Source organism: Ascaphus truei, chromosome 7 (genome assembly GCF_040206685.1).
Source record: "Ascaphus truei isolate aAscTru1 chromosome 7, aAscTru1.hap1, whole genome shotgun sequence".
Classification (NCBI taxonomy): Eukaryota; Metazoa; Chordata; class Amphibia; order Anura; family Ascaphidae; genus Ascaphus; species Ascaphus truei.
Window position 1 is genome coordinate 38,503,746 of NC_134489.1, and position 23,823 is coordinate 38,527,568.

The 23,823-nt window shown below is 45.6% G+C and overlaps 1 protein-coding gene across 2 annotated transcripts in view; it reads right to left on the reverse strand.

Annotated features, from left to right (window-relative positions):
- The window catches only part of TNFAIP8L2 (TNF alpha induced protein 8 like 2), a 63,711-nt gene extending 41,873 nt beyond the window's left edge, over positions 1 to 21,838 (reverse strand). Inside the window, exons 1-3 of one of the 2 annotated variants that reach the window (XM_075607764.1) lie at positions 21,700 to 21,838; positions 20,924 to 21,140; positions 19,917 to 20,022 (exon numbers count right to left, since the gene is read on the reverse strand). The gene's annotated coding sequence lies outside the window, so the exon portion shown is untranslated. Of the gene's footprint in view, positions 1 to 19,916; positions 20,023 to 20,923; positions 21,141 to 21,563; positions 21,678 to 21,699 lie in introns of those variants that run through there. The other variant, XM_075607763.1, reaches the window with a different exon arrangement.
- Positions 21,839 to 23,823: the final 1,985 nt, after the last annotated feature.

The window sequence follows — 23,823 nt, forward strand, 5'->3', positions numbered from 1 at the left end:
TAGATGTCTCTAGTTCTCTTCTTTAATATTTAATATTTAATATATAAACCCTGCTCCTTTATAAGTTAATTTTTTTGGACGGGTACCAGTTTTTATCTTATTCCATTCTTCTGCAGAGCGCACAATTTATAGTCTCATATCCGCATGATAATGCATTGCCTTAAAGAAGCAGTCCAAGCTGCCGTTTTTTATTTTATTATTTTCCCCTTTAACATGTGCCTCAGTACAATACACACAATGATAAGTAATTAGCTAAGTTGCCGATCGATCCGCTCTCCTGTGATCGATCGGTGAAGATTCGGCTCAGGGGTTCACTAAATGGCTGTCAGTGCAGCAGGAGAGGACCAAAGATGCAAAGCTCTGTTGGGAAGATCATGTGACCAGACAGTCACTAAATACAATTGGTACACGGCTAAAGAGAGAGGGCAGGGCTCAAAAAGAGATGTGCCAGAGCCTGTTTCAGAAGAGGTAGGGGGTGTGACTTTGTAAATGGTTGCAATGGGGAAATAAATGCTTGTTACATTATAAATGTCATTCAAAGTTGTTTTAAAAAAAAATGCCACAAGTATTTTCTCATAGTACAGAACTGATTTATTAAATCAAAGTGATATAATTTGGAGTTCTTTTCTAATTAATTGTTATTGGCCATCCTTTGTATATGTTCAAATATGTTCATATTTACATACCTTTTTGTATACTTCTTGTGCCGTGCAGGATTTTGGTGTGTTTATTGGTGTTTTGAAATTGTATGATCTTTAAAATATTTCTGTAGGTGCAACATTTAGGTGTAATGCAGGTGTTAACAATCACGCAGAACGTGATCAGGGTATTTAAATTGTCGTGTATACTTCTCTTTACTCTTTCACAAAGCGCTGGTGTTGTGTTAGAGGGATCTGTGTTGTGGATCTTCGTCTTTCTCATGTGTTGAATAAATCGTTTTATTATATCTTGGATTTCCAGCCTATCTAATTTTTCAGCTGTGCACCACCATTTACCTGTTCACCACCATTTACCTGTTCTTACATCCAAAGAGAGGAGGAAGAAGGGAAAGAAAGGAGGAAGAAGGGGAAGAGAGGAGAAGAAGGGAAAGATGAGAAGAAGGGAAAGAGAAGGAAGGAGGGGGAAGAGAGGAGGAAGAAGGGGGAAGAGAGAAGGAAAAAGAGGAGGAAGAAGGGGTAGAGAGGAGGAAGGAGAGGAGGAAGAAGGGGGAAGAGAGAAGGAAGAAGGGGGAAGAGAAGAGGAAAAGAGGAGGAAGAAGGGGAAGAGAGAAGAAGAAGGGAAAGATGAGAAGAAGGGAAAGAGAAGGAAGGAGGGGGAAGAGAGGAGGAAGAAGGGGGAAGAGAGAAGGAAAAAGAGGAGGAAGAAGGGGTAGAGAGGAGGAAGGAGAGGAGGAAGAAGGGGGAAGAGAGAAGGAAGAAGGGGGAAGAGAGGAGGAAGAAGGGGGAAGAGAGAAGGAAAAAGAGGAGGAAAAAGAGGAGGAAGAAGGGGAAGAGAAAAAGGAGAGGAGGAAGAAGGGGGAAGAGAGAAGGAAGAACGGAAAGAGAAGAAAGAAGGGAAAGAGAAAAAGAAGACGGGAAAGAGAAAAGGAAGACGGGAAAGAGAAAAGGAAGATGGGAACGAGAGAAGGAAGAAGAGAAAGAGAGAAGGAAGAAGAGGTATTGACTGGAACAGAGATGGAAGAGGAGTGATGAAGACAAATATTGTAACTTGTTGCAGCAAACCAACGTACCTTCCTTAATACAAAGTGACTAGGACTTTGCTAAACAAATGCCGGCTATAAGCGACACCTGACAGAACATGCCCCTTACGTACTGATGGAGCGTTCACATGGTATTCACTGAGTGTCCTTATTTGCAACCTTAATTTCATCCTCATTCATTACATGAGAGGCGATCTCTCCATTTGTTTGGCCTAATAACCAACCTAATATCAATCTCCACACTAACGAGACTCAAAAGGTTGAAACGGCTGTCTGTGAGTAGGGTTACTGGCTCTGCGCTTCTTGAGCCCAGGCTGTGCTGATAAGCTGTATAATATGGCAGGCAGAATCTTATAAGGGGGTCCACTCTGTGCTCATTTGCATGTCATTACCCAGAATCCCTGGCTGCAGGGTTAGCAGTATATGCTAAGAGATAATGGGGGAAAGCAGGGTTGTGGATCTTTCTGTGATATGCAAACATGGTCACACGTGGGATTTTTTTTTGGCCTAATATAAAGTAATCTGTCCATCTCCTTGTGAAGGTTTTCAACATTGTCTAATACTATGCACAGTATGATCCACGATGAGATGCCCGAGTACCATTGTCTGAGACAGGACTGTCTGCTTTCTCTTAATCCAGTGGTTCTCAACTCCAGTCCTCAACATCCGCCCAGCAGGTCAGGTTTTGAGAATATCCCTGCTTCAGCACAGGTGGCTCAATCAGTCCCTGCCTCAGCATAGGTGACTCAATCAGTCCCAGCTTCAGCAGAGGTGGCTCAATCAGAGGGTCAGTCTCCGATGGAGACTGAGCCTCTGATTGAGCCACCTGCACTGAAGCTGGGACTGATTGAGCCACCTGTGCTGAAGCAGGCATATCCTGAAAACCTGACTTGTTGGGGACTGCTCATAGACTGGAGTTGAGCCCCCTGCTCTATCCCAGGGGTGCGCAAACTGGGGGGCGCTGGGCTTTTTTGGGGGGGGGGATCACTTACCCGGCTTCATACCACGCGTTTCCATGGCATTTGACGCCGCGGGTAACGTGACGCATTAGAGGTAAGGGGGGGGCGTGACACAGGGGCAGAGCAGGCGGGGGGCGCAGCGCAGGAAGTTTGCGCACCCCAGCTTTTACCCAGCGGTGCGCAAAGTGGGGGGCACTCGCTGCGGAGGGCGCAGGGTTAGAGGCCCCGCGCGCTTCCCGAAGGCATTTAAATTAATGCCGGGGGAGCTGCAGAGCCTCTGTAAACCTTTACTTACCTTCATCCTGGTGACGCTTAACTATGGCAACGTGGTGTCAAATGACGCCGCGGGGCCTTGTGACGTCACATTGCCATGACAACGTTATGTCATGACGCCAGGACGTCTGAATCAGGGTAAAAGGGGGGGGGGGTGCGAGTAGAGGGGGAAAGCCAGCAGGGGGGCACAGGGGAAAAAGATTGCGCCCCCCTGCTCTAACCCACAGTATTAACCAATAGGAATTCCTTTTTCATTGCAGAGGTATGTCTCCCCCTGGTGTTTGGATGGGGTAACACAAGGTACAGGCTGTAATGCTTCTGAGCATCATATAAACCTCCAGCCCTGAGCTTGTGTGTAAACTGACCGAGCATCTTGCATGTAATGTATCAATTACACATCAAGGACATGCTTTGCAGTTGTCTATTACATGGCATTAATCCAAGCAATATCCTACATGTGTTAAAAAATAAATAAATCAGTTTTATAGTATTAGATAATACTCACTACCTTTTCTTATTTTAAAATCCAACTCTTACTGCCATTTTTAATGAGATGTAATATACTGAGCATCCTTTGATTTTTCTATAGCAGGTTTTAGCCCATCTCCCCAGCAGTGCAAGATGGTTGCAACTCTTTCCTCTTTGTGATAATTTGTTGCCAATGTTCCCAGCAGTTTGAGCTGCAAACTGTAACAATAGATAAAGTTACCTTAGAAAGGGTCATCTACTCACCACATCGATTCCCCAAAATCCACACGATAAACTAACCCCCGTGTATACTAATAAGAACATTGGTGGGTTACCCCAAACCTCTTTTAAATGTGCAGTCCAAGCTATTTGTTTACCCTCCCCCCCTTTAATATGCGCATCAATACAATCCACACAATGATAAGTAATTAGCTAAGTTACCGATCGATACATTCTCCTGTGATTGATCGGCAAAGATTCAACTCGGGGGTTCACTAAATGGCTGTCAGTGCAGCAGAAGAGGACCAAAGATGCAAAGCTCTATGGGGAAGATTCTCGTGACCAGGCAGTCACTAGATACAGTTGGTGCACTGCTAGAGAGAGGGCAGGGCTCAAAATGGGGTGAGCCAGAGCCTGTTTCAGAAGAGGAAGGGAATGTGACTTTGTAAATGGCTGCTATAGAAACAATAAATGCTTGTTATATTATAATACTTTAAAAATGTCATTCAAAGTTGTTGTTTTTTTGTTTGTTTTTAATGATACAAGTATTTTCTCATAGTACAGAACTGATTTCTTAAAAAAAAACAAAAAAACAACCATACATGTAGGATATTGCTTGGTCTGCAGCGTTAAAACAGGAAAGATAACTGAAAACTCATGTACTGTACACGGATATTCCGATCAGGTCCAACTCCTGTGGTCTTTTAGAAAAAAAATAATGTATTTTTGATTTGTAAGTACAATAAAGTGTAATCTCTTTTTTTCAAATGTAATATAGTAAGTGTAAATATAACTGTTGTGCGAGTACACACATATCATTGTGGCTGATGATTCTGTAGAAGAGAACGTGAATGTTAAGCTCCTGTAACTCAGGGTCACCGCTCCTATGATATAATAATATCCCAGTATTTCCATTAAACCCCCATGGCAAATCTGTGATACGTTTGTGATCGCCTCATGGCCAATGGCAGGGGTCACATCTGTACCTTATTTATTGAGACAGCGCAATGAAAGAAGAGCTCTCTCCGGGGAACGTGAGAGGAAGACGCTCTGATTTTGGATTCCAGTCAGGTGTCCCCATCCATCCTAATGGTTGCAATGAAGAGAGCAGCTATCCTCTGACTAAGCGGGCCAATGAACATGACATTCACAATTGCGCTCAAAGCTTCAGACGGGTGAGCAAGAGTTAACTCCCCAAAACAAATGTGTATAAAACAAGTAAACACCCAGAAATGAAAAGTTATATAAGGTGCTTATGCATTTTGCAATAGGCTTCCCTACACCAAACAGAATGCAGAAAACTGATTTTAGATTGTAAGCTCCTTGGGATAGAGACTACTTTCCCACTGTGTTTATGGTGTGTGTTATGCATATGTCTCTGCTGGCGTTTGTTCTGTAAGGGAGGTAACTTTAACTCATGTTGTGTTCTTGATGCTAAACTTTCCAAGTTTTGCTTTTTGGTTCTGGTTTCGCCAAAACTCGATCTGTTGGGTTTCGTTTTTTTTTTTTTTTAAATCAACCTATTGGGGGGAAAAAAAATCAAATAAGCAGGAAAATGCGGAAGCAGAATAAACAAGCACTAAATGCTAAAAATAAGTGTCAAATCATAAAAACACTTAAAACTAAAATAATATTCCTGGAAAATGTAAAGCAATTGAAAATGATACGGTGAGAAACTCCTAGAGACAGGAAACCCGCCGGGGGTTTGGGTTTTGGCACTAAATACCTTTTGGGTTTTGGGTTTGAAAATGTAAGCTTCTGGTAGCTTCTCATTACACACTCGGCCCATCTGTATCCTTCTTCCCTCTATTATTGTGTAATATCCCTGCACAGTGCTGCATATATGACCGGCACTATATACAGTAAATAAACATATTAAATAATTCCCAGAAAGTCGTATGATATAAAATGTGAATATAAGTATTTGAAATGTAATAATGTATAAGAGGAAAGCATTTGGGCATTTGAGTAATTGATGAGCATTATATATACAGCAGGGCCCCGGGTATATGGCGGGTTCCGTTCTAGGTGCCCGCCGTATGATGAAAATCGCCGAAAGCTGAACCGGCGACTTTCAGCTGTGCGCATGCGCAACCTTGGCATTTCCCCCCTTGTGCGCATGCGCAACCTCCGTTCGGCGCGCAACCTACGTTCTGCGCATGCACGCCGCCGGCAACAGCCCGTTCTGCGTATGGCCCGACCTCTGAGGAGACATGGCGGCCCACTTCTCGGTGCCGCCGTATCAGCGAATCGCCGAAAAGCGGGGCCTTGCTGTATATAACACACACATACGCACACACGATACAGTAACAGTACTGTATATATATTGATACTTTTACCAGACTAGAGACAGAAATAGCTGCAGTTATTACTCCTCTGACACAGACACAGATGCCAAAGTCTCTTCAGACTGGAGGTGCTGTGTTCTCACTGATTCCCAGGCCCATTCTGAGAAATATACTGTATCTTTTAAGTGAACCAGCTGATGTATTGTATGGACAAAATTCCATGCTATCTAACACCCCCCAACAGCCACCCACCCAAACCGCAACTGATCCTGCAGTGCAGCTATATCATGGGTGCTCAACTCCAGTCCTCAAGGTCAGATTTTAAGGATATCCCTGCTTCAGCACAGGTGGCTCAATCAGTGGCTCAGTCGAAGACTGCACCACTTGTGCTGAAGCAGGGATATCCTGAAAACCTGACCTGTTGGTGGCACTTGAGGGTTGGAGTTGCCCACCGCTGTGTTAGGATATTTGCACTTGCATGTTCCTGGGATATTTATGAGGTCTCACAGTTTTCCCCCATGAGGTATAAGTGCAGAGGAGCAGAGTAACACACCCTCAGAATATGGATATGTAAGTACAGTAAGAAAGGACACTTTCACATGTGTTTTGGTTCTAAAAAAATGTGGATTTGGGTTTTAGATGTGTACTCAACCTTTTTGTTTCGAAATATGGGTGACCTTTTTCTGAACGTTTCCTAAAAGTTTACAAGGTAACCCAGTTTAACCCAGAGAAAATGGGAGAGTAGGATGGGGTTGGGGGGGAGAGAAATGGGAGAGGAGGGGGAGAGAGAATGAGAGAGAGGGAGAAGAGTGAGTGAGTGAGTGGGGAGAAGAGTGAGAGAGAGGGGGAGAAGAGTGAGAGAGGGATAGGGAGGATTAAAAGAGAAGGGGGGAAGTGAGAAACAAGGGGGACAGAGTGAGGGGGTAAGAGAGAAAGGGTAGGGGAGAAGCAGGTAAGGAGTGGAGCTTTGGTAAGTTTCACAGGCCACACACAATATAGATTTTACATCACGTTTGTGGCTTGCGTGGCTTACCAAAGCTCGTCAAGTGGTCCTGCAGCCAAAATAATTACCCACCCCTGGTCTAGGGTCAGGACACACACCTGCCACTGTGCCCACCCCCATTAACCCCTCAGCTTCCTCACTCCTCACATCCATTCCCCTCTGCAGCTCTGCATTACAGGACTGACGGCCCCTAGCAGCACAATATGGTTCATTCACCAGCAGGCGTGTAACAGCTGAACAGGACAGCGCAGTGTCGCTCCTGGGAAAGGCAATTTTTCCTAACACTTACAATAAAGTGCTTTTAATGAGCATTTAATTAACTTTTAACAATGTGTCTGTGGCAAGGTGATTCAATTCTTAAATATATTTTCTCTATCACTCTAAAGCGCTATTGATATTCCTCTAAACCCACAGCTGATACATTCACATTGAATAAACCTTGTTTTAGCAGCGTTACTTAGTGACAGGGAACGATGGGGCAATAAATTAGATATTCATTTGTTGCAATTAAGAAGAGACTGGCACACACAGAACTTGCTGTCTGCTTTGCCCTTTTTTCTGCAAATCTTTTGACAAATCTTCACACAATGACACGTATTCTCTAGCCCCAAAATGCCAAGGTTTGTCGTATAACTCATTCTACCGACGATCGTATGTGGATGTATAAAATAAGGGCCATGTACTCACCGGGCCCGGGACAGCAGTCCCAGCTGTCCCACCCTGTCGGCAGCCCTGCATGTACCTGAGTAACACTAGCACTTAGGGCCTCATGCAGAGAGCAGCGCTATTTAAAATTGGAGAGGGGAATAAAAAGTAGGTTTAATGGAGCGTTTTATTCTCCATATGCAGAAATGGGCGAAATCCGCTATTTTTAGCATTACTGCATGTGGAGAATTGTAAATGAGGAGATGCGCGCAGCTGAAAGGGGGGGGGGAAAAAAACGCGCATTTTTTTTCTTCCCTATAGCGGCGAGCTCCTGCTTCTTGCCAACTTTAGTTGGCGGAGAAAATTGGAGAAAATCGCGCCAAAAACAGCCGCTAGATGGCGAGCGCGCCTTTCTGAATTCGGATATTTTTCAGACTGGCGAGATGTAGTTTCTCGCCAGCCGCGCGGTGAGGTTTTCAAATAGAAAAAAAAAATGGCGCTTTTTTCCTACCTCGCCATTTTCAGCTGTTTTTAGCGCAATTTTCTCCGGAAAATGGCGAGATTGCAAATAGTGCTGCTCTCTGCATGAGGCCCTAAGTGATGCCCAATGGGAATTCCTCTATTTGGTAAACTTAACTCCCAAATAGCCATAATGAATATGATGGAGAGGGGGGTAATGAGGGTAGGTGCCATAGGAAGGGTGGTTAGCCCCCTGGGGGCTGCCTTAGCGGATAGGTGACCCCCTGCTTGACATAGCGGTTGGCTAAGCTAGCCTCTTTGGTAGGTGCAGTTTAAGGTACAGGAGGTATTAATGAGTTTCTCATGACTAGCTGGGTATTTGCACATAGTGGTGCCAGGTGTCTAGTATTGAACCGGACTGTCCTGTATTTGGGCACTCTGTCCAGTAATGTAATGAGAGGTAATACTGGACATGTATGTGTATACCGGTATTACCTCTCAGGACATAGTGACCTGACCGGCTTGGGGGGGCCGCGGGAGGATTACCCAGAGCAGGGAGAGAGCACCGCTGCTGCTAGGGGGCTGGGCAGCTTCCTCCATGCTGATTGGCTGCTGCTAGGTAATGCTGCCAATCAGGAGGAGATGTCAGGAGCCTGGAGGTGGTGCCAAGGAAAGGAGGAAACAGCATGGAACAGAACGGGGAGAATCGAATGGGGTATGGGGTGTGGGTGTGTCTCTAGCACATTGCACCTTTCACCATTCACCATTGTGTTCCGCATTTTTGGAGAAGCCATCTGCAACCCTACTTGCACAAAGGGTTAATATCTTGTAATATGTTTAGACCAGGGGTAGCCAACTCCAGTCCTCAAGGGCCACCAACAGGTCAGGTTTTAAGGATCTCCCTGCTTCAGCACAGGTGGCTCAATCAGTGGCTCAGTGATAATGAAGCAGAGATATCCTTAAAACCTGACCCGCAGGTGGCCCTTGAGGACTGGAGTTGGCCGCTCCTGGTTTAGGTAATACATTTCTAGCACCTATTCTAAGTCGACTAGTCTTATCTGGCCTGTATGTATGTAATGGCCAATATATACATAGGCAAGATAGGCTTAATGTCACCGGGGGCATACAATATTACAATTACGGTAAGCCAAAATATTGCTTTAAGTTTCGGTAGCCCTACACCGCCAGGCATTGCAATTGAATGACGAGCGTAAAACTGAGGAAACTGACGCAGTTCTCTAATTTTTATGTTGGTTTGCAAAATCTTTAATGCACCCGTTAAAATATGCGTTACTTTATGTGGTAACAAGTTGATCCCTTGCCTGCTAAAAATAATGTTGTTTTTTTTGGGCGATAATTGTAATAATTTAAATGATCGATGTTTCATGGCTTTAGGCCAGCAGTCGCCAACTCCAGTCCTTAACTGTCCCCCCCCCCCCCCCAACAGGCCAGGTTTTCAGTCCATGCTGAGCCCCTGATTGAGCCACCTGTGCTGAAGCAGGGATATCCTGAAAACCTGACCTGTTGGTGGCCCTTGAGGACTTGGAGTTGGCCACTCCTGCTCTAGGCCTTTATCTATTTTTTGCTTCAGGTCTCAAAAATGAAGCGACAAGCTGCAAGACGGTGTTTAACTCAACGAGTCTTGGTGGCAATAGCACATTTTGCAAGAGTCGGCCCCAAATGTGGCAGGGTGATATATCTTGGGCTCACACCGTGACACGCATTCAGTAAAAGGTTATTCATCACTGGGATACATGCAGCACAGAATATTCTCCGGACACAGGCAAACAACAAAAGGGTCAGCAAAACCGGGAAATTCTAACACTGCAGCTTAGAGTTTGCAAGCGGGTGGCAGATTCCCATCAGGGCTTCACTTCTCCATTGGGTGCCCACTTTGCTCAGCTGGTGTCAGTGAGAGATTTGGGGAATCGCTATTAGAGCCGTTAGGGGGACAGTTACAGGGAGTGATTTTAGGATTAGGGGAGAAGTTATAGGGAGTTCTTTTTAGAAGCAGTTAGGAGAGGAGTTATAGGAAACCGAAATAGCTGCACTTAAGGGAGGAGTTATAGGAAACCGATATAGCTGCACTTAAAGGAGGAGTTATAGAGAGTGTTTATAGGAGCAGTTAGGGGAGGAGTTATAGGGAGCGGTTATAGGAGCAGTTAGGGGAGAAGTTATAGGGAACGGTTATAGGAGCAGTTAGGGGAGGAGTTATAGGGAGCGGTTATAGGAGCAGTTACGGGAGGAGTTATAGGAGCAGTTAGGGGAGGAGTTATAGGGAACAGTTATAGGAGCAGTTACGGGAGGAGTTATAGGGAGCGGTTATAGGAGCAGTGAGGGGAGGAATTATAGGGAACGGTTACGGGAGGAGTTATAGGGAGCGGTTATAGGAGCAGTGAGGGGAGGAATTATAGGGAATGGTTACGGGAGAAGTTATAGGGAGCGGTTATAGGAGCAGTGAGGGGAGGAGTTATAGGGAACAGTTATAGGAGCAGTTACGGGAGGAGTTATAGGGAGCGGTTATAGGAGCAGTTAGGGAAGGAGTTATAGGGAGCGGTTATAGGAGCAGTGAGGAGAGGAATTATAGGGAACGGTTACGGGAGGAGTTATAGGGAGCGGTTATAGGAGCAGTGAGGGGAGGAGTTATAAGGAGCGGTTATAGGAGGAGTTATAGGGAGCGGTTATGGGAGGAGTTATAGGGAGCGGTTACGGGAGGAGTTATAGGGAGCGGTTATAGGAGGAGTTATAGGGAGCGGTTACGGGAGGAGTTATAGGGAGCGGTTACAGGAGGAGTTATAGGGAGCGGTTACGGGAGGAGTTATAGGGAGCGGTTACGGGAGGAGTTATAGGGAGCGGTTATAGGAGGAGTTATAGGAGTTATAAGGAGCGGTTATAGGAGGAGTTATAGGAGTTATAGGCAGCTGTTATAAGAGTTATAGGGAGCGGTTACAGGAGTTATAGGGAGTAGTTATAGGAGTGTTTATAGGAGTGGTTATTGGAACAGTTAGGGAGACATTGTTCAGAGTAACACAGTTTTAATCTGTAACCGCTGCTGTTTTCTTTTCTCTTTGGGTCAAATAAATCTGTCAGGTCTGCGCTGGCATTAAAGTCTGAGCCTTAAAGACCGACGTCAGATACAGGAAAACGCAGATAATACGTTCCATACAACGGTGGGGGGCATCTGACACCAGAGGAAATGATTGCATTGCATTTCTCCCGCAGAATCTGTTTGGTGAGTGGTCCCTCTCTCTCTCTCTCTCTCACAAGGACTTCTTTCCCCTCTTGTTGAACAAGATTACACACTCCACGAGCCCAGCAAATCACCACTAATTGCATTTAACAGCACATGGACCAATAGCAGCGGGAAAGTTAGGAGTGGACTTAATTAAAACCTAATGTAGACAGAACATTCTCACCTTGCCGGCAGGCGCCGAGCACAGGCAGACAGCTGAAAGGGGAGACGGGAAATATAGGCGAATGCGTCAATGCCTGGAACCAATTAATGGCGATACGTTGCTTTCCTCACAATAATGAGGATGTCTGTCAAAGACCCCCAAGTCAGCAGCACTGTCACGAGCAGAAGCAGGACCGATTTCAATAGGCCCTTTGGTCCTCTGTAAAGTGAACAATGAAATGAGAACATCTCCTGTGTTCCGAGTAGTTAAGGAAAATTGTAATGATTACAGCCCCATCTGACCCAGGACGGCTACTTCCATCCTCTGCTGCACACGGATATCCATGATGTACTGCAATTACTATTCAGCGGCGAGATGCCGACGTGTTCCATAGCGCAGTACGAAGGGGAAGGAAATACCCGCAAATTAGAGCCGATATATTAGAGATTTACCATCTAAGCTGAAAACCCGGCCCCACAGTATCATGTATTTATATACTTACGGCCTCGTCCACGGTGACGGAGCGCTCACGAGCGTGCGTGCTGCGCGATGAGATACATTGCCACAATGAGAACGGCTCTGCTGTGCGCGCGCGAGCGTCGGCACGGGCAGTGCTTGGAGAGACCAAAAAAAAGTTGTCTTGGTAGCGCGACGGCAGGGTCACATGACCGGTTAGCCCAATGAGGGTGGACCAGCTCCGTGACGTCACTGCCACGCCCAGCGCCTCCCGCGTCGTGTCTGCCTGCAGGACAGAAAATCTCTGCACAGTGACTTAGAGTTACTTGTGTAGGTACAGGCATCTGAGCATTCACTAAGGTGGAGATGATTGTTTAGGCCACTACAGAGCCGGAGTTCACAGCGGCGATAGCGGAGCCGAGATCTCACGAGACTGTGAGACTGTGACGCGATTATGTGATGCGGAAGTGATCGCGGGTGAATGCAGACGCCAGCACTGGAGCAGCATTGAGTGTGAGAGACTCAGCTGTAAATCTCTCAACTGAGCTTTTTATACTCCGAGAGTGTGAGTGTACTACCTATGAGGTATCTTATATTAACTTCTATTAAAAACAATTGTACACTATATTGTGTTTCCCGACCGTACCTCTTGCATGTGACCTGTCCTTGAGACGTAGGCTGTGTGTCCAGGGTACTGATTCTAAACGTGGGACCCTGTTACTGGAGTTGTTTGGAGGGTGTGGATGATCTCTGCTGACTCGAGGAGGATTTCAAGCTGAGTTCCTGGTCCCAACGGTGGATAAAGGCATTTATTTATCTATATAACTGTGAGTGCATATTTTACCATCAACTAGGTATATTTGGTTGAACATACTACCCTATGATTGTTCTCCCCTTGGTCTTCTCTTCTCTATTTTTTGCGCATAGGTCATTCTTCTGGCATGCATACATATTATATATTGTATATATAAAAAGAATAAAGAAAGCGCATGCACCATGGTACAGTAATGTTTTAATATTGACATTTTAAAAAGGAATAAAAGTTTTTTTTTTAAGTCGCATGAAAAAAAAAATTAAAGGCTCCAATCTCTCCGGTCTCGAAAATCCACCAGCTCCCAACGTGCTCCCAAGTGGAGTGGGAGTCTGTGGAGCGGGACACCTGCCTCTTTCCAGTACAGGAGGCTCTTGCTACCCGTATTTTGGTCTTAACATCTACACTAATTTGGTGATGTATCTACATTTTCAACTATTGTGACATAATGCTCTCGTTCTATTCTCTGCAATTATTCTACGCACTAGTGTCTTTATTTTGCATCTATTGCTACAACATAGGCACATCTTTATTTTAGTACACAAGTCTGCAGTTTGTGTAACTATACAGATGAGTGCCTCTTATAGAGCTGCCAATGTTTTGTGTGTCTATATTTGGGCTGTTCATTTTGACAGCCATTGGTGATTATTCCTGGCCAATTTATGTGCCTTTGCCTCATGGAATATATATTTTGTCAGTTGTGAGTCCCCCTCCTCTTTTATATTCTTCTCCCCCTGTTTTTATCTTTATACTAATAAATTTTGCATTTATAATCATACTCTTGGTATGCCCGTGTGCTTCACTATAAGGATACTTTTCTGTTGCGTTATACATTTATTATCCTTGAGCACCACTGTCTATTGATATCTACTCATATATTAAGACAGTTTTTGGGCAACAGTTACGTACTGTGTTGATGCGGTATACTTTGTGTTTTTTTTTTACATATATATATACACACACTAAAGGGTAGATACTCAAAGCTCTGTTACATTTGGGCTTCTTTCCTGAAGAAGGTACAACAGCGAAACGCGTAGGATTAACCCCTGCAATTCTCGGAAATCAACAAGACAGTAAAACATCTGAGTGACGAAGGAATTCGGAACCTCCAGTCACGTTATCGTGGAGGAGCCACAGAGACGCGCGAAATCAGCGTTCTGACTGCAGGGCCTACGACACCCCGCCGTGTATGCCGTGCCGAGATTTGATTCCAGGACAATGATCGTTTATATCTGAGATTTTGGAAGTGCGATCTGACTTTTTCCGCGTGTAAAACCCCCTGTTTTTATCTTTATACTAATACATTTTGCATTTATAATCATACTCTTGGTATGCCCGTGTGCTTCACTATAAGGATACTTTTCTGTTGCGTTATACATTTATTATCCTTGAGCACCACTGTCTATTGATATCTACTCATATATTAAGACAGTTTTTGGGCAACAGTTACGTACTGTGTTGATGTGGTATACTTTGTTTTGTTTTTTTTACATATATATATACACACACTAAAGGGTAGATACTCAAAGCTCTGTTACATTTGGGCTTCACTCCTGAAGAAGTTACAACAGCGAAACACGTAGGATTAACCCCTGCAATTCTCGGAAATCAACAAGACAGTGAAACATCTGAGTGACGGAGGAATTCGGAACCTCCAGTCACGTTATCGTGGAGGAGCCAGAGAGACACGCGGAATCAGCGTTCCGACTGCAGGGCCTACGACACCCCACCGTGTATGCCGTGCCGACATTTGATTCCAGGACAATGATCGTTTATATCTGAGATTTTGGAAGTGCGATCTGACTTTTTCCGCGTGTAAACCAGGGAGAAAGATCTAAGCAGTGTTCGCTTTTTCTGTCGGAGGGATCCGTCAGGGAAATGAGCAGGAGATACATACAGATCCAGTAAGGGCAAGCATCTAATGAACTGCGTACACTCAAGTGGCAAATCTTTGAGTGCAATACCTAACTGGATACATTGTCCATATTTTGTGCTTCTGACTCTATAACTATTTGTGGGGGGGCTTTGTCCCCCTTTTTATCCTATTTTTTTGCACTTAGGTCACTTGGAACTACCCTCATTTGTACCTTTTTTAATCTATTGTGGGGTTAAAGATTCTATGGCAGCATTCTAGCATTCTATTTTCAGGCTATCCCTGCTTCAGCACGGGTGGCTCAATCAGTCCCTGCTTCAGCACAGGTGGCTCAATCAGTGGCTCAGTCTTCGATTGAGCCACCTGTGCTGAAGCAGGGATATCCTTAAAACCTGACCTGTTAAATCTACCACGCCCGGTAGAAAAATTGATAGAACTAAATTTTAATTTCAAATGGCAAGCCTCCTCTATCAAATATCTTGGGGTATACATCACCAAAAATTATAACTCACTATATAAAGCAAATTACCCGAAACTGTTTAGGACTCTGAGGGAGGATCTCAGAGTATGGGCCGGTTATGGTATTTCATGGTTCGGGAGAATTCATAGTATTAAAATGAACCTCCTCCCGAGGGTGCTCTACCTCTTCCAGACCCTGCCGGTACCTTTAGTTCACGCTGATGTCCTCTCCTTACAGTCCCGAATATTGAATTTTATCTGGAACAGCAAGAGCCCACGAATTGCGAAGGGCGTCTTAAAAAGGCCAGCTACGAAAGGGGGATTAGCGGTACCTTGCTTGATGGCATATTACAAGGCAGCCCAATTGAGCCAAATTGTCCGGTGGCACTCAGACCCGTCCTTGCGGAGATGGGTGGCACTGGAGAGAGACTGCTGTGCACCAGTTGAGCTGCATGATTTAATCCGGCTACCCAAACGTTGTGGAAACACAATAAAGATGCTGCTACAGGCCGTGGCGAACTCTCTGGCGGTATGGGGGAATACCAAATTCAGACATAAACTCACCACCAAACAATCTCTGGTGACCCCATTACTCAGGAATCCGGATTTCGCTCCGGGGATGCTCAGTAATAACTTTCTAATCTGGACACAGTCGGGTTATAAACGACTGAAAGATCTGGAGGGGAGGAAATTCATTAAAACATTCGCGCAAATCAAATCAGAGAAAGGGGTGCCAAACACGGAATTATTTAGATACCTCCGGATCAGAGCTTTTTACAATAAATCACCAATTCGGCCACCAAGAACGAAATTTGAGCAGATGTGTTCTAGAGGAACGGACACACGGGGACTGACCTCTGGGATGTACATGGAAGTGATCTGTCCTGGGAGGACTGACGAACCACGACTCAACTACATGACGAAATGGGAGACAGACTTAGGGGAGACATTAGAAGACGAAGACTGGGATCATATCCTACAAGCTGCAGCCAAAAGCTCAGTTTGTGCCACGTTAAAGGAAAACGCATATAAGGTCCTTATGCGTTGGTATCACACCCCACTAAAACTCTCTAAATTTGTTAAGGGGTTCTCACCGCTCTGCCCAAAGAAGTGCGGGGAGTCAACGGACTTAAAACATATGCTGTGGTCCTGCCCGAAGGTGGTCCCGATTTGGGAAAACATTAGGGAATGGTTACAGAGAATTCTCAATTTGGAGATCCCCTTGGATCCGTGGCTGTTCCTCTTGGGAAGGCGGATCCAGGGACTGCCAAAAGTGGCACACAAGCTAGTTGCGCATTTCGCAACCCCCACCCGATGCGAGATCGCAGCAGTATGGAAACAGAATGAAATTCCAATTATCCCCAGAATTCGGAAAGAATTTGGCATGTTTGCCAGATGGAACAGTTGACTAGTTGGGTCAACGACTCTGGCTCAAATTTCCTAAAAGTCTGGGCGCCATGGATTGCCCAGACAGACATCCCAGGGGTAGATGCCGGCACAATCCTGCATTAATAGCGTTGAATGCGTTGTCCGATGGCGTGGTAAGACTCATGCACTACCGAATAGGAGACAGGTAGGATACACCCCGAGACCAGATAACAGGGGAGCTAAGTATTGAATACTAGGAAGGATACAGCCGAAACGATGCAGTCAAGGATGCAACATTCATGTAATAGGCTCAAGGCCGTCCCGCCCTGCCCCTCCTTTCCCTTCCTGTGTGTACCTCAGGTTGTCTTGTCCGGGTCATGTAGGTCAGGTTTGTCAAGTCTCGTGATTAAATGTTGTTGGTCTAATGTACAACATATTGATGCTCGATCCCAGCGGACGCAGGGTTCGGGGCAGTACTAGTATGGGTAATGCGATACTTAACAATGGAATGTGTCACATTGTATGCTCTGTAAAACCCAATAAAAATTCAAGTTGAAAAAAAACCTGACCTGTTGAGGGGTCTGTAGGACTGGAGTTGCGAACCCCCGACCTAACCTATATAATAGATCACAATTTCACTGTATTTATAGTCACTTATTTGAATGTAGCGAATTCTTTTTTTTTTGTGTGCTTTCTTTTCTTTGACTCTCTCTCTCTCTCTCTCTCTCTCTCTCTCTCTCTCTCTCTCTCTCTCTCTCTCTCTCTCTCTCTCTCTCTCTCTCTCTCTCTCTCTCTCTCTCTCTCTCTCTCTCCCTCTCTCTCCTCTCTCTCTCTCTCTCTCTCTCTCTCTCTCTCTCTCTCTCTCTCTCTCTCTCTCTCTCTCTCTCTCTCTCTCTCTCTCTCTCTCTCTCTCTCTCTCTCTCTCTCTCTCTCTCTCTCTCTCTCTCTCCTCTCCCGCTTTCATTATGCCGAGAAATGAAAAGTCTCTGACTGGGAGGGGAATCTATTATTAACATGACGAGACGTGTTGGGGAGAGGTGGGCAGAGAGGAGATTGATCATCCTGTTTCTTTCACGCTCGGATATAGAAACATGGGCTGGGTAATAGAGGGCGGACCCCCGCCTGCTCCCCTTGCTGTGTTCCAGTGTTTCGTCGAGATACTACTTCTTATATAATTCTAGAGTGCATGCTGGGATATGCTCAGAGTTTTTCAGGCACATGTCCATAGGAGCTTGTGGTCAGATTCGGGGGTTCGTATTGTGGACCACTTCAATAACGAATAACCATTGGAAGACCCCGCTACTTGGATCTGTCTGTAAATAGATTTTTATATAAGTAAACGTATATTTCATGTTTATTCTGAGCTGTCAGAACTCTAACTTTAGCATAGGTTGAACTTGATGAGCAACCTCATCTCTATGTAACTGTGTAACTGTGTAACTGTGTAACAGAAATGCCACTGACTGCAGTGAAAGGCGCGTTCTGAAACGTTTTGACAACCACAATGAATGCTTGAGAACCACTCATCTCATTTTTATCACCTGGAGATATGGTGACTGGTCCAAGGATATAAGGCAGGGGTGCGCAAAGGGGGGGGGGGTGCGGTGGTTACAGAGGCCCCGCGCTTCCTCCAAGGCATTTAAATTAAATGTCGGGCGGATCACGAGAGGCCTCTGTAAAACGCCCTTACCTTCCAGCTGCGCGTCGTCATGGCAACCCGGCGTCAAGTGATACCGCCGAGTCAGGTGATGTCACGTCGCCATGGCAACGCGAAGTCACGTGACCCAGCGGTGTAATTTGAGGCCGGAGCCATGCAGGGGAGGGGGGCGCGAGCAGGAGTGGGGGGAGGGGGCGGAGACCAGGCAGGGGGGCGCAGGAAGAAAACTTTGCGCACCCCTGATATAAGGAGAAGACAGCAGGATTCGACCCATGTTCACCAGCTTCTAAGGCAGCGAGATCTGCCATATACGGAGATACACATCTCTTATTCTAAAGCATGTCTCGGGGTATTAGTATGACAGAAATCAGTTGGCAGCAAGATCAAACTCCTAAAGGTCAATGAAGCACATTTGCTACAGTGTGATGGCCAATATCTCTTGTTAATGGCCTTTCAGTTGATCTGCCATAAACGTGCAATATTGGCCATCACATATTAGTGTTTGACCCCCATTCATCAAGCTCTCGGTAAAGCCTCTCAGGAGTTAAAGCTGCAGACGAAGCAATATCCTACATGTGCGTTTTTTTTTAAATTAAATCTGTTCTGTACTAGGAGACAATAATGGTAGTATTTTTTTTTAAACACTCTGAATGACATTTTTATGTATTATAATGTAACAAGCATTTGTTGTTTCTATAGCAACCATTTACAAAGTCACATCCCCTTCCTCTTCTGAAACCGTCTCTGGCACGCCCCTTTTTGAGCCCTGCCCTCTCTCTAGCAGTGCACCAATTGTATGTAGTGCCTGCCTGGTCACATGATCTTCCCCACAGAACTTTGCATCTTTGGTCTTCTTCTGCTGCACTGACAGACATTTAGTGAACCCCTGAGCCGAATCTTCGCCGATCTATCACAGGAGAACGGATCGATCGGCAACTTAGCTAATTACTTATCATTGTGTGCATTGTATTGAAGCGCATATTAAAGGTACTGCTGCTTTAATGCAACACTTGTACACTTAGAATATGTGTCTCTTTGCATCAATGTATCCATCAAGCTACTTTGACCATGACCATGTTGAGAGGTACGATACCTGGGTCCAAAATGAGTATTTCCCATGGAAGGCGCCCTTACTGCTTTGGTCTTTGTTTAATAATAAGAACAGAAGCAGCAAAATAGAAGAAAAAAGTGATCCCTTCCAACCTAACCTAATTCTTTCTTTCACATTTCTCAAAGGATCCTGTATTCATTTGATGACAAGTTTCCAAATGCAACAAGCGCTTACATACGATAGAAAGACAAAGAGATGGTTTGTACTGATTTATCTGGACCACTGAATTCGAAAGTTTTAGAGATAAAACGCTCATCGTTACTGCTCCGATATATTAAATCCTCTGGGGGGGCCCTGCTGCTAAAGGTATTTCTATATCCCGGTCCCAATAAACAAAGTGGTACAAGAGGTAAAATGATCTGCATGCTAAATCCTGACAGCCCATTTCCCCCGCTCCCTCCTCATTAGGAGCGGGTTTTAGAAGGAAGAGATGGAACATCTGTTTCAGAGAGAAGGCTCTCAGCGTGCAATCTACAGCAAACATTGCGATTAACCCCTTTATTGCCAGAGAGGGACTGTCAGCGCATTCCTGCGAGCGGTCTAGGATGTTTGACTGCAGCCCAAATCTCCGCTGGCGTTTTGATGCAAGTAAGCTCGCCGTCACCCAAATAAGTCCCTAACCTTAGCCCTTACCCTAAAATCCCCTAGTATTAACCCGTAATACTAACGCTGCCCACTACCCTAAAACCTTAACCCACCTTAAAACCACTTGAGTTAACCCCCTACCCTAACCACTTGAACCCCTTAAATTAACCCACTACCCTAAAGCTTACCGAATTGTAGAAGTGGCCGGCGGCAGAGGGTCCAGCGGCAGAGCGACTGTTGCGGGCGAAACGCACAGGGACTTGCAAAAGATCGCATTCTGCCTCCAAGGGCAATCTATAGTAGGGACAGGTGGTTGGGTATCAAATATTTCCTGGTGTAAACTCAAGGCAAAACAGCACCGGAATTACCAATGCAGATCCTCCCTGAACTCCCAAAACAGAACTTTTTCCACACATATATATATATATATATATATATATACACACACACACACACACACACACACACACACACACACACACACACACACACACACATCACCAAAGTGATCCAATATACCAGCACAACAAAGTAACTGAAATAAAAATTAATGTATTAATCCATGATACAGATAAAAAGCCCGACGTTTTGGTCTCCCGGGGGACCTTTCCTCCTGGGGACCGAAACGTCGGCCTTTTTGTCTGCATCATGAAGTAATAAATCACTTTAATTTCAGTTGCTGTGTTGTGCTGGTATATTGGATCACTTTGGTGATTTGTTCCTGTTTATACCCCTCTCCCTTCACCGTGCACCACGAACGCCATCTTTTTGGCATATTACCCTGTGTGTGCAGCCATTTAAAAAAAAATGTATATATATATAAAAAAAACAGAAATAGCCGTGTTAATCCAGTGCAGGATAAATGAGTACTTGTCCTGTGACATACATTGTTAGTCCAAATAAAAAAGGTATCACCTAATACTGAAGTACTAATGTATTCTGCAATATATATATATATATATATATATATATATATATATATATATATATGTCCTATGACATAAATTGTTAGTCCAATAAAAAAGGTATCACCTAATACTGAAGAACTCATTTATTCTGCACTATCGCAACTGGACTAACACGGCTATTTTCTGCATATATACATATACACACACACGTACATGGCCAAAAGGTCCTATATAAAAGTGTGACACTTGTCTGGGATCACGGGTGACATTGATGAGCGACGTCTTACCAATTAAAGAAGGAATCGGTGATACTCAGCGTGCCGTTTTATTGATGTTGCCCTTCCAGGCGTTTCATGCTGTCAGCTCCTTTTGTTCCTTGGTATATAGTGTGGTGGAACTCTCTAGGGGTTGTTTTGTTAAGTTTTAATGTTGTGGGGAGTGTGTGACCGGTCTGCCTTGTCCTGTACCGGCTTTGCCGTCTCTTGAATTCTATGCGTTGCGAACCTATAAAAAAAATAAGCGGTGTGTAATAATTGTATCGGGAGCAAAGTGCACTGAAAAAGCCCAACCACATGTTCAATATAGGTACTCAACATTTAAAGCAGGGGTGGCTGAGCCATTGACTGACCCACCTGTGCTGAAGCAGGGATACCCTGAAAACCTGACGGTGGCCCTTGAGGGCTGGTTTATAGCATTGCTTTGATAATAATAGCATGTTCTTGTATAGCGCTGCTAGTTTTACGCAGCGCTTTACAGAGACATTTTGCAGGCACAGGTCCCTGCCCCGCAGAGCTTACAATCTATGATTTTGGTGCCTGAGTCACAGGGAGATAAAGTGACTTGCCCAAGGTCACAAGGAGCTGACACCTGGGAATTGAACCAGGCTCCCCTGCTTCACACTCAGTGCCAGTCAGTGTCGTTACTCACTGAGCCACTCCTTCTCTCAGGTTCTTCTGAATAGGCTGCACCTGTAAAGAATCTCACAGGTACGATGGTGAGTGCCGTATAGGTTCCGCTGCAGAAATACACACACACTGAGGTTCTCCTGGCTTGCATCTCTTACCAGACACCTCTTCCTGGAGAGGGAGCTGGGCTGTGCTCTTGCCGCTGTCATTGATGATTAGCAGTGATGAGTTAATTGCCTTGCCTTCAATCTGTTCTTGCATAGGCTGCTGGGCTCTGCAATCACTTGCTCCGCGGGAGGCGCAGTCACAGGAGACCACCTGGAGGAAAAGAGGGATGGGGTGGGTAGAACATCGCCTTCCCTCCCAGAGACTTGTGAAGTCTGGGAAGCTTGTGTTCCGACAACATCTATGGAGATCTTTGCTAATAGCACATTAAGGGCACCGCTACCTAAAGCAATCCTACACATCACTATAATGCATAAACCGCAGTGGGACAGTTGCTCGCGGCTGTGACGCCGCGACCATCTTCCCGCCAGTGTTTAACCGCAGGGGGACGCTACGCTGGGACCAACTCCCCGTCGGCTATTTCTACAAGAAGTTACGTTTAAGGAGAAGGGCTTAGTTTTAGCGTAGAAGGGTTCACGTTAGGGGTTTTAGCGGTTAGAGTCAGGGGGTTAACTTTAGAGGTTTCGCGGGTAGGGGGTTAACTTTAGGGGGTTTAGTGGTTTAATGTCGGGGGTTAACTTTAGGGGTTTTAGCGGTTAAGGTAGGGGCTTAGGGTAAGGGGTTAAAGTTTTTGGGATAGGGGGTAGCATTAGTATTAGGGTGTTTTAGGGTATATGCTAAGGTTAGTGACTTATCTTAGCGGCGAAGCGGTGACCAGTCCTGGCGGCGAGGTGAGAAGCGACGACATGTCTGTGCATAAACAGCGTCTGCTGAACTACAGCTGGTGGTTCATGCCACCTATAGACCCTTATACCGTCCACCCCTCAAACCGCTTTAAGGCTAATAAATATTAACATGGCTTACCCTTCCCGAGTTGGGCTTTTGAATGAACCTCCCTTTCTACCACCTTCTCCAGCACTTTGCTGTGGACAAGCCCTCATGATAAAGGGTTCAACTGCTCAAACAGGGGAGTAACGGCAAAACCTCTCGCCCTGAAACAGACGCCGGTTATTTGTGTCCACTGTTTGCCTCAATGAAACCACAATCACAGACTGATACAAACGGGAAGCTTAGCATCTAAAGCAAGGGTAAACTCCAGTCCTCAAGGGCCGCTGTCAAAGACTGAGCCACTGATTGAGCCCCCTGTGCTGAAGCAGGGATATCCTGAACACCTGACCAGTTGGCAGCCCTTGAGGACTGGAGTTGGCCACCCCTGCTCTAAGGGGAAGTAGTAGGGGCGACATTACTATCATTCTTATCGTGTTTATTATAACACGCCAGCCTATTCTGCAGCACAGTACAATGGGGGCGTAAAGATAACATGATAAGGTTACGGGGCCCTAGTACAGCATGTAAGAAGGGTGCTGCTCCGAAGAGCTTACAGTCTAAAAGATATGATGAGTATAAGAGGATACCGGGGGGGAGTGGTCAGTATACTGGGTGGACTGGTCAGTATCCCGGGTGGAGTGGTCAGTATACCGGGTGAAGTGGTCAGTATACCGGGTGAAGGGTCAGTATACCGGGTGGAGTGGTCAGTATACCGGGTGGAGTGGTCAGTATACTGGGTGGACAGGTCAGTATACCGGGTGGAGTGGTCAGTATACTGGGTGGACATGTCAGTATACTGGGTGGACAGGTCAGTATACTGGGTGGAGTGAACAGTATACTGGGTGGACTGGTCAGTATACCTGATGGAGTGGTCAGTATACTGGGTGGAGTGGTCAGTATACTGGGTGGAGTGGTCAATATACCGGGTGGAGTGGTCAGTATACCGGGTGGAGTGGTCAGTATACCCTGGTGGACAGGTCAGTATACCGGGTGGACAGGTCAGCATACCGGGTGGACAGGTCAGCATACCAGGTGGACAGGTTAGTATACCGGGTGGTCAGTATACCGGGTGGAGTGATCAGTATACTGGGTGGACTGGTCAGTATACCGGGTGGACAGGTCAGTATACCTGATGGAGTGGTCAGTATACGGGGTGGAGTGGTCAGTATACCGGGTGGACAGGTCAGTATACCGGGTGGACAGGTCAGTATACCGGGTGGAGTGGTCAGTATACCGGGTGGAGTGGTCAGTATACCGTGTGGAGTGGTCAGTATACCGGGTGGAGTGGT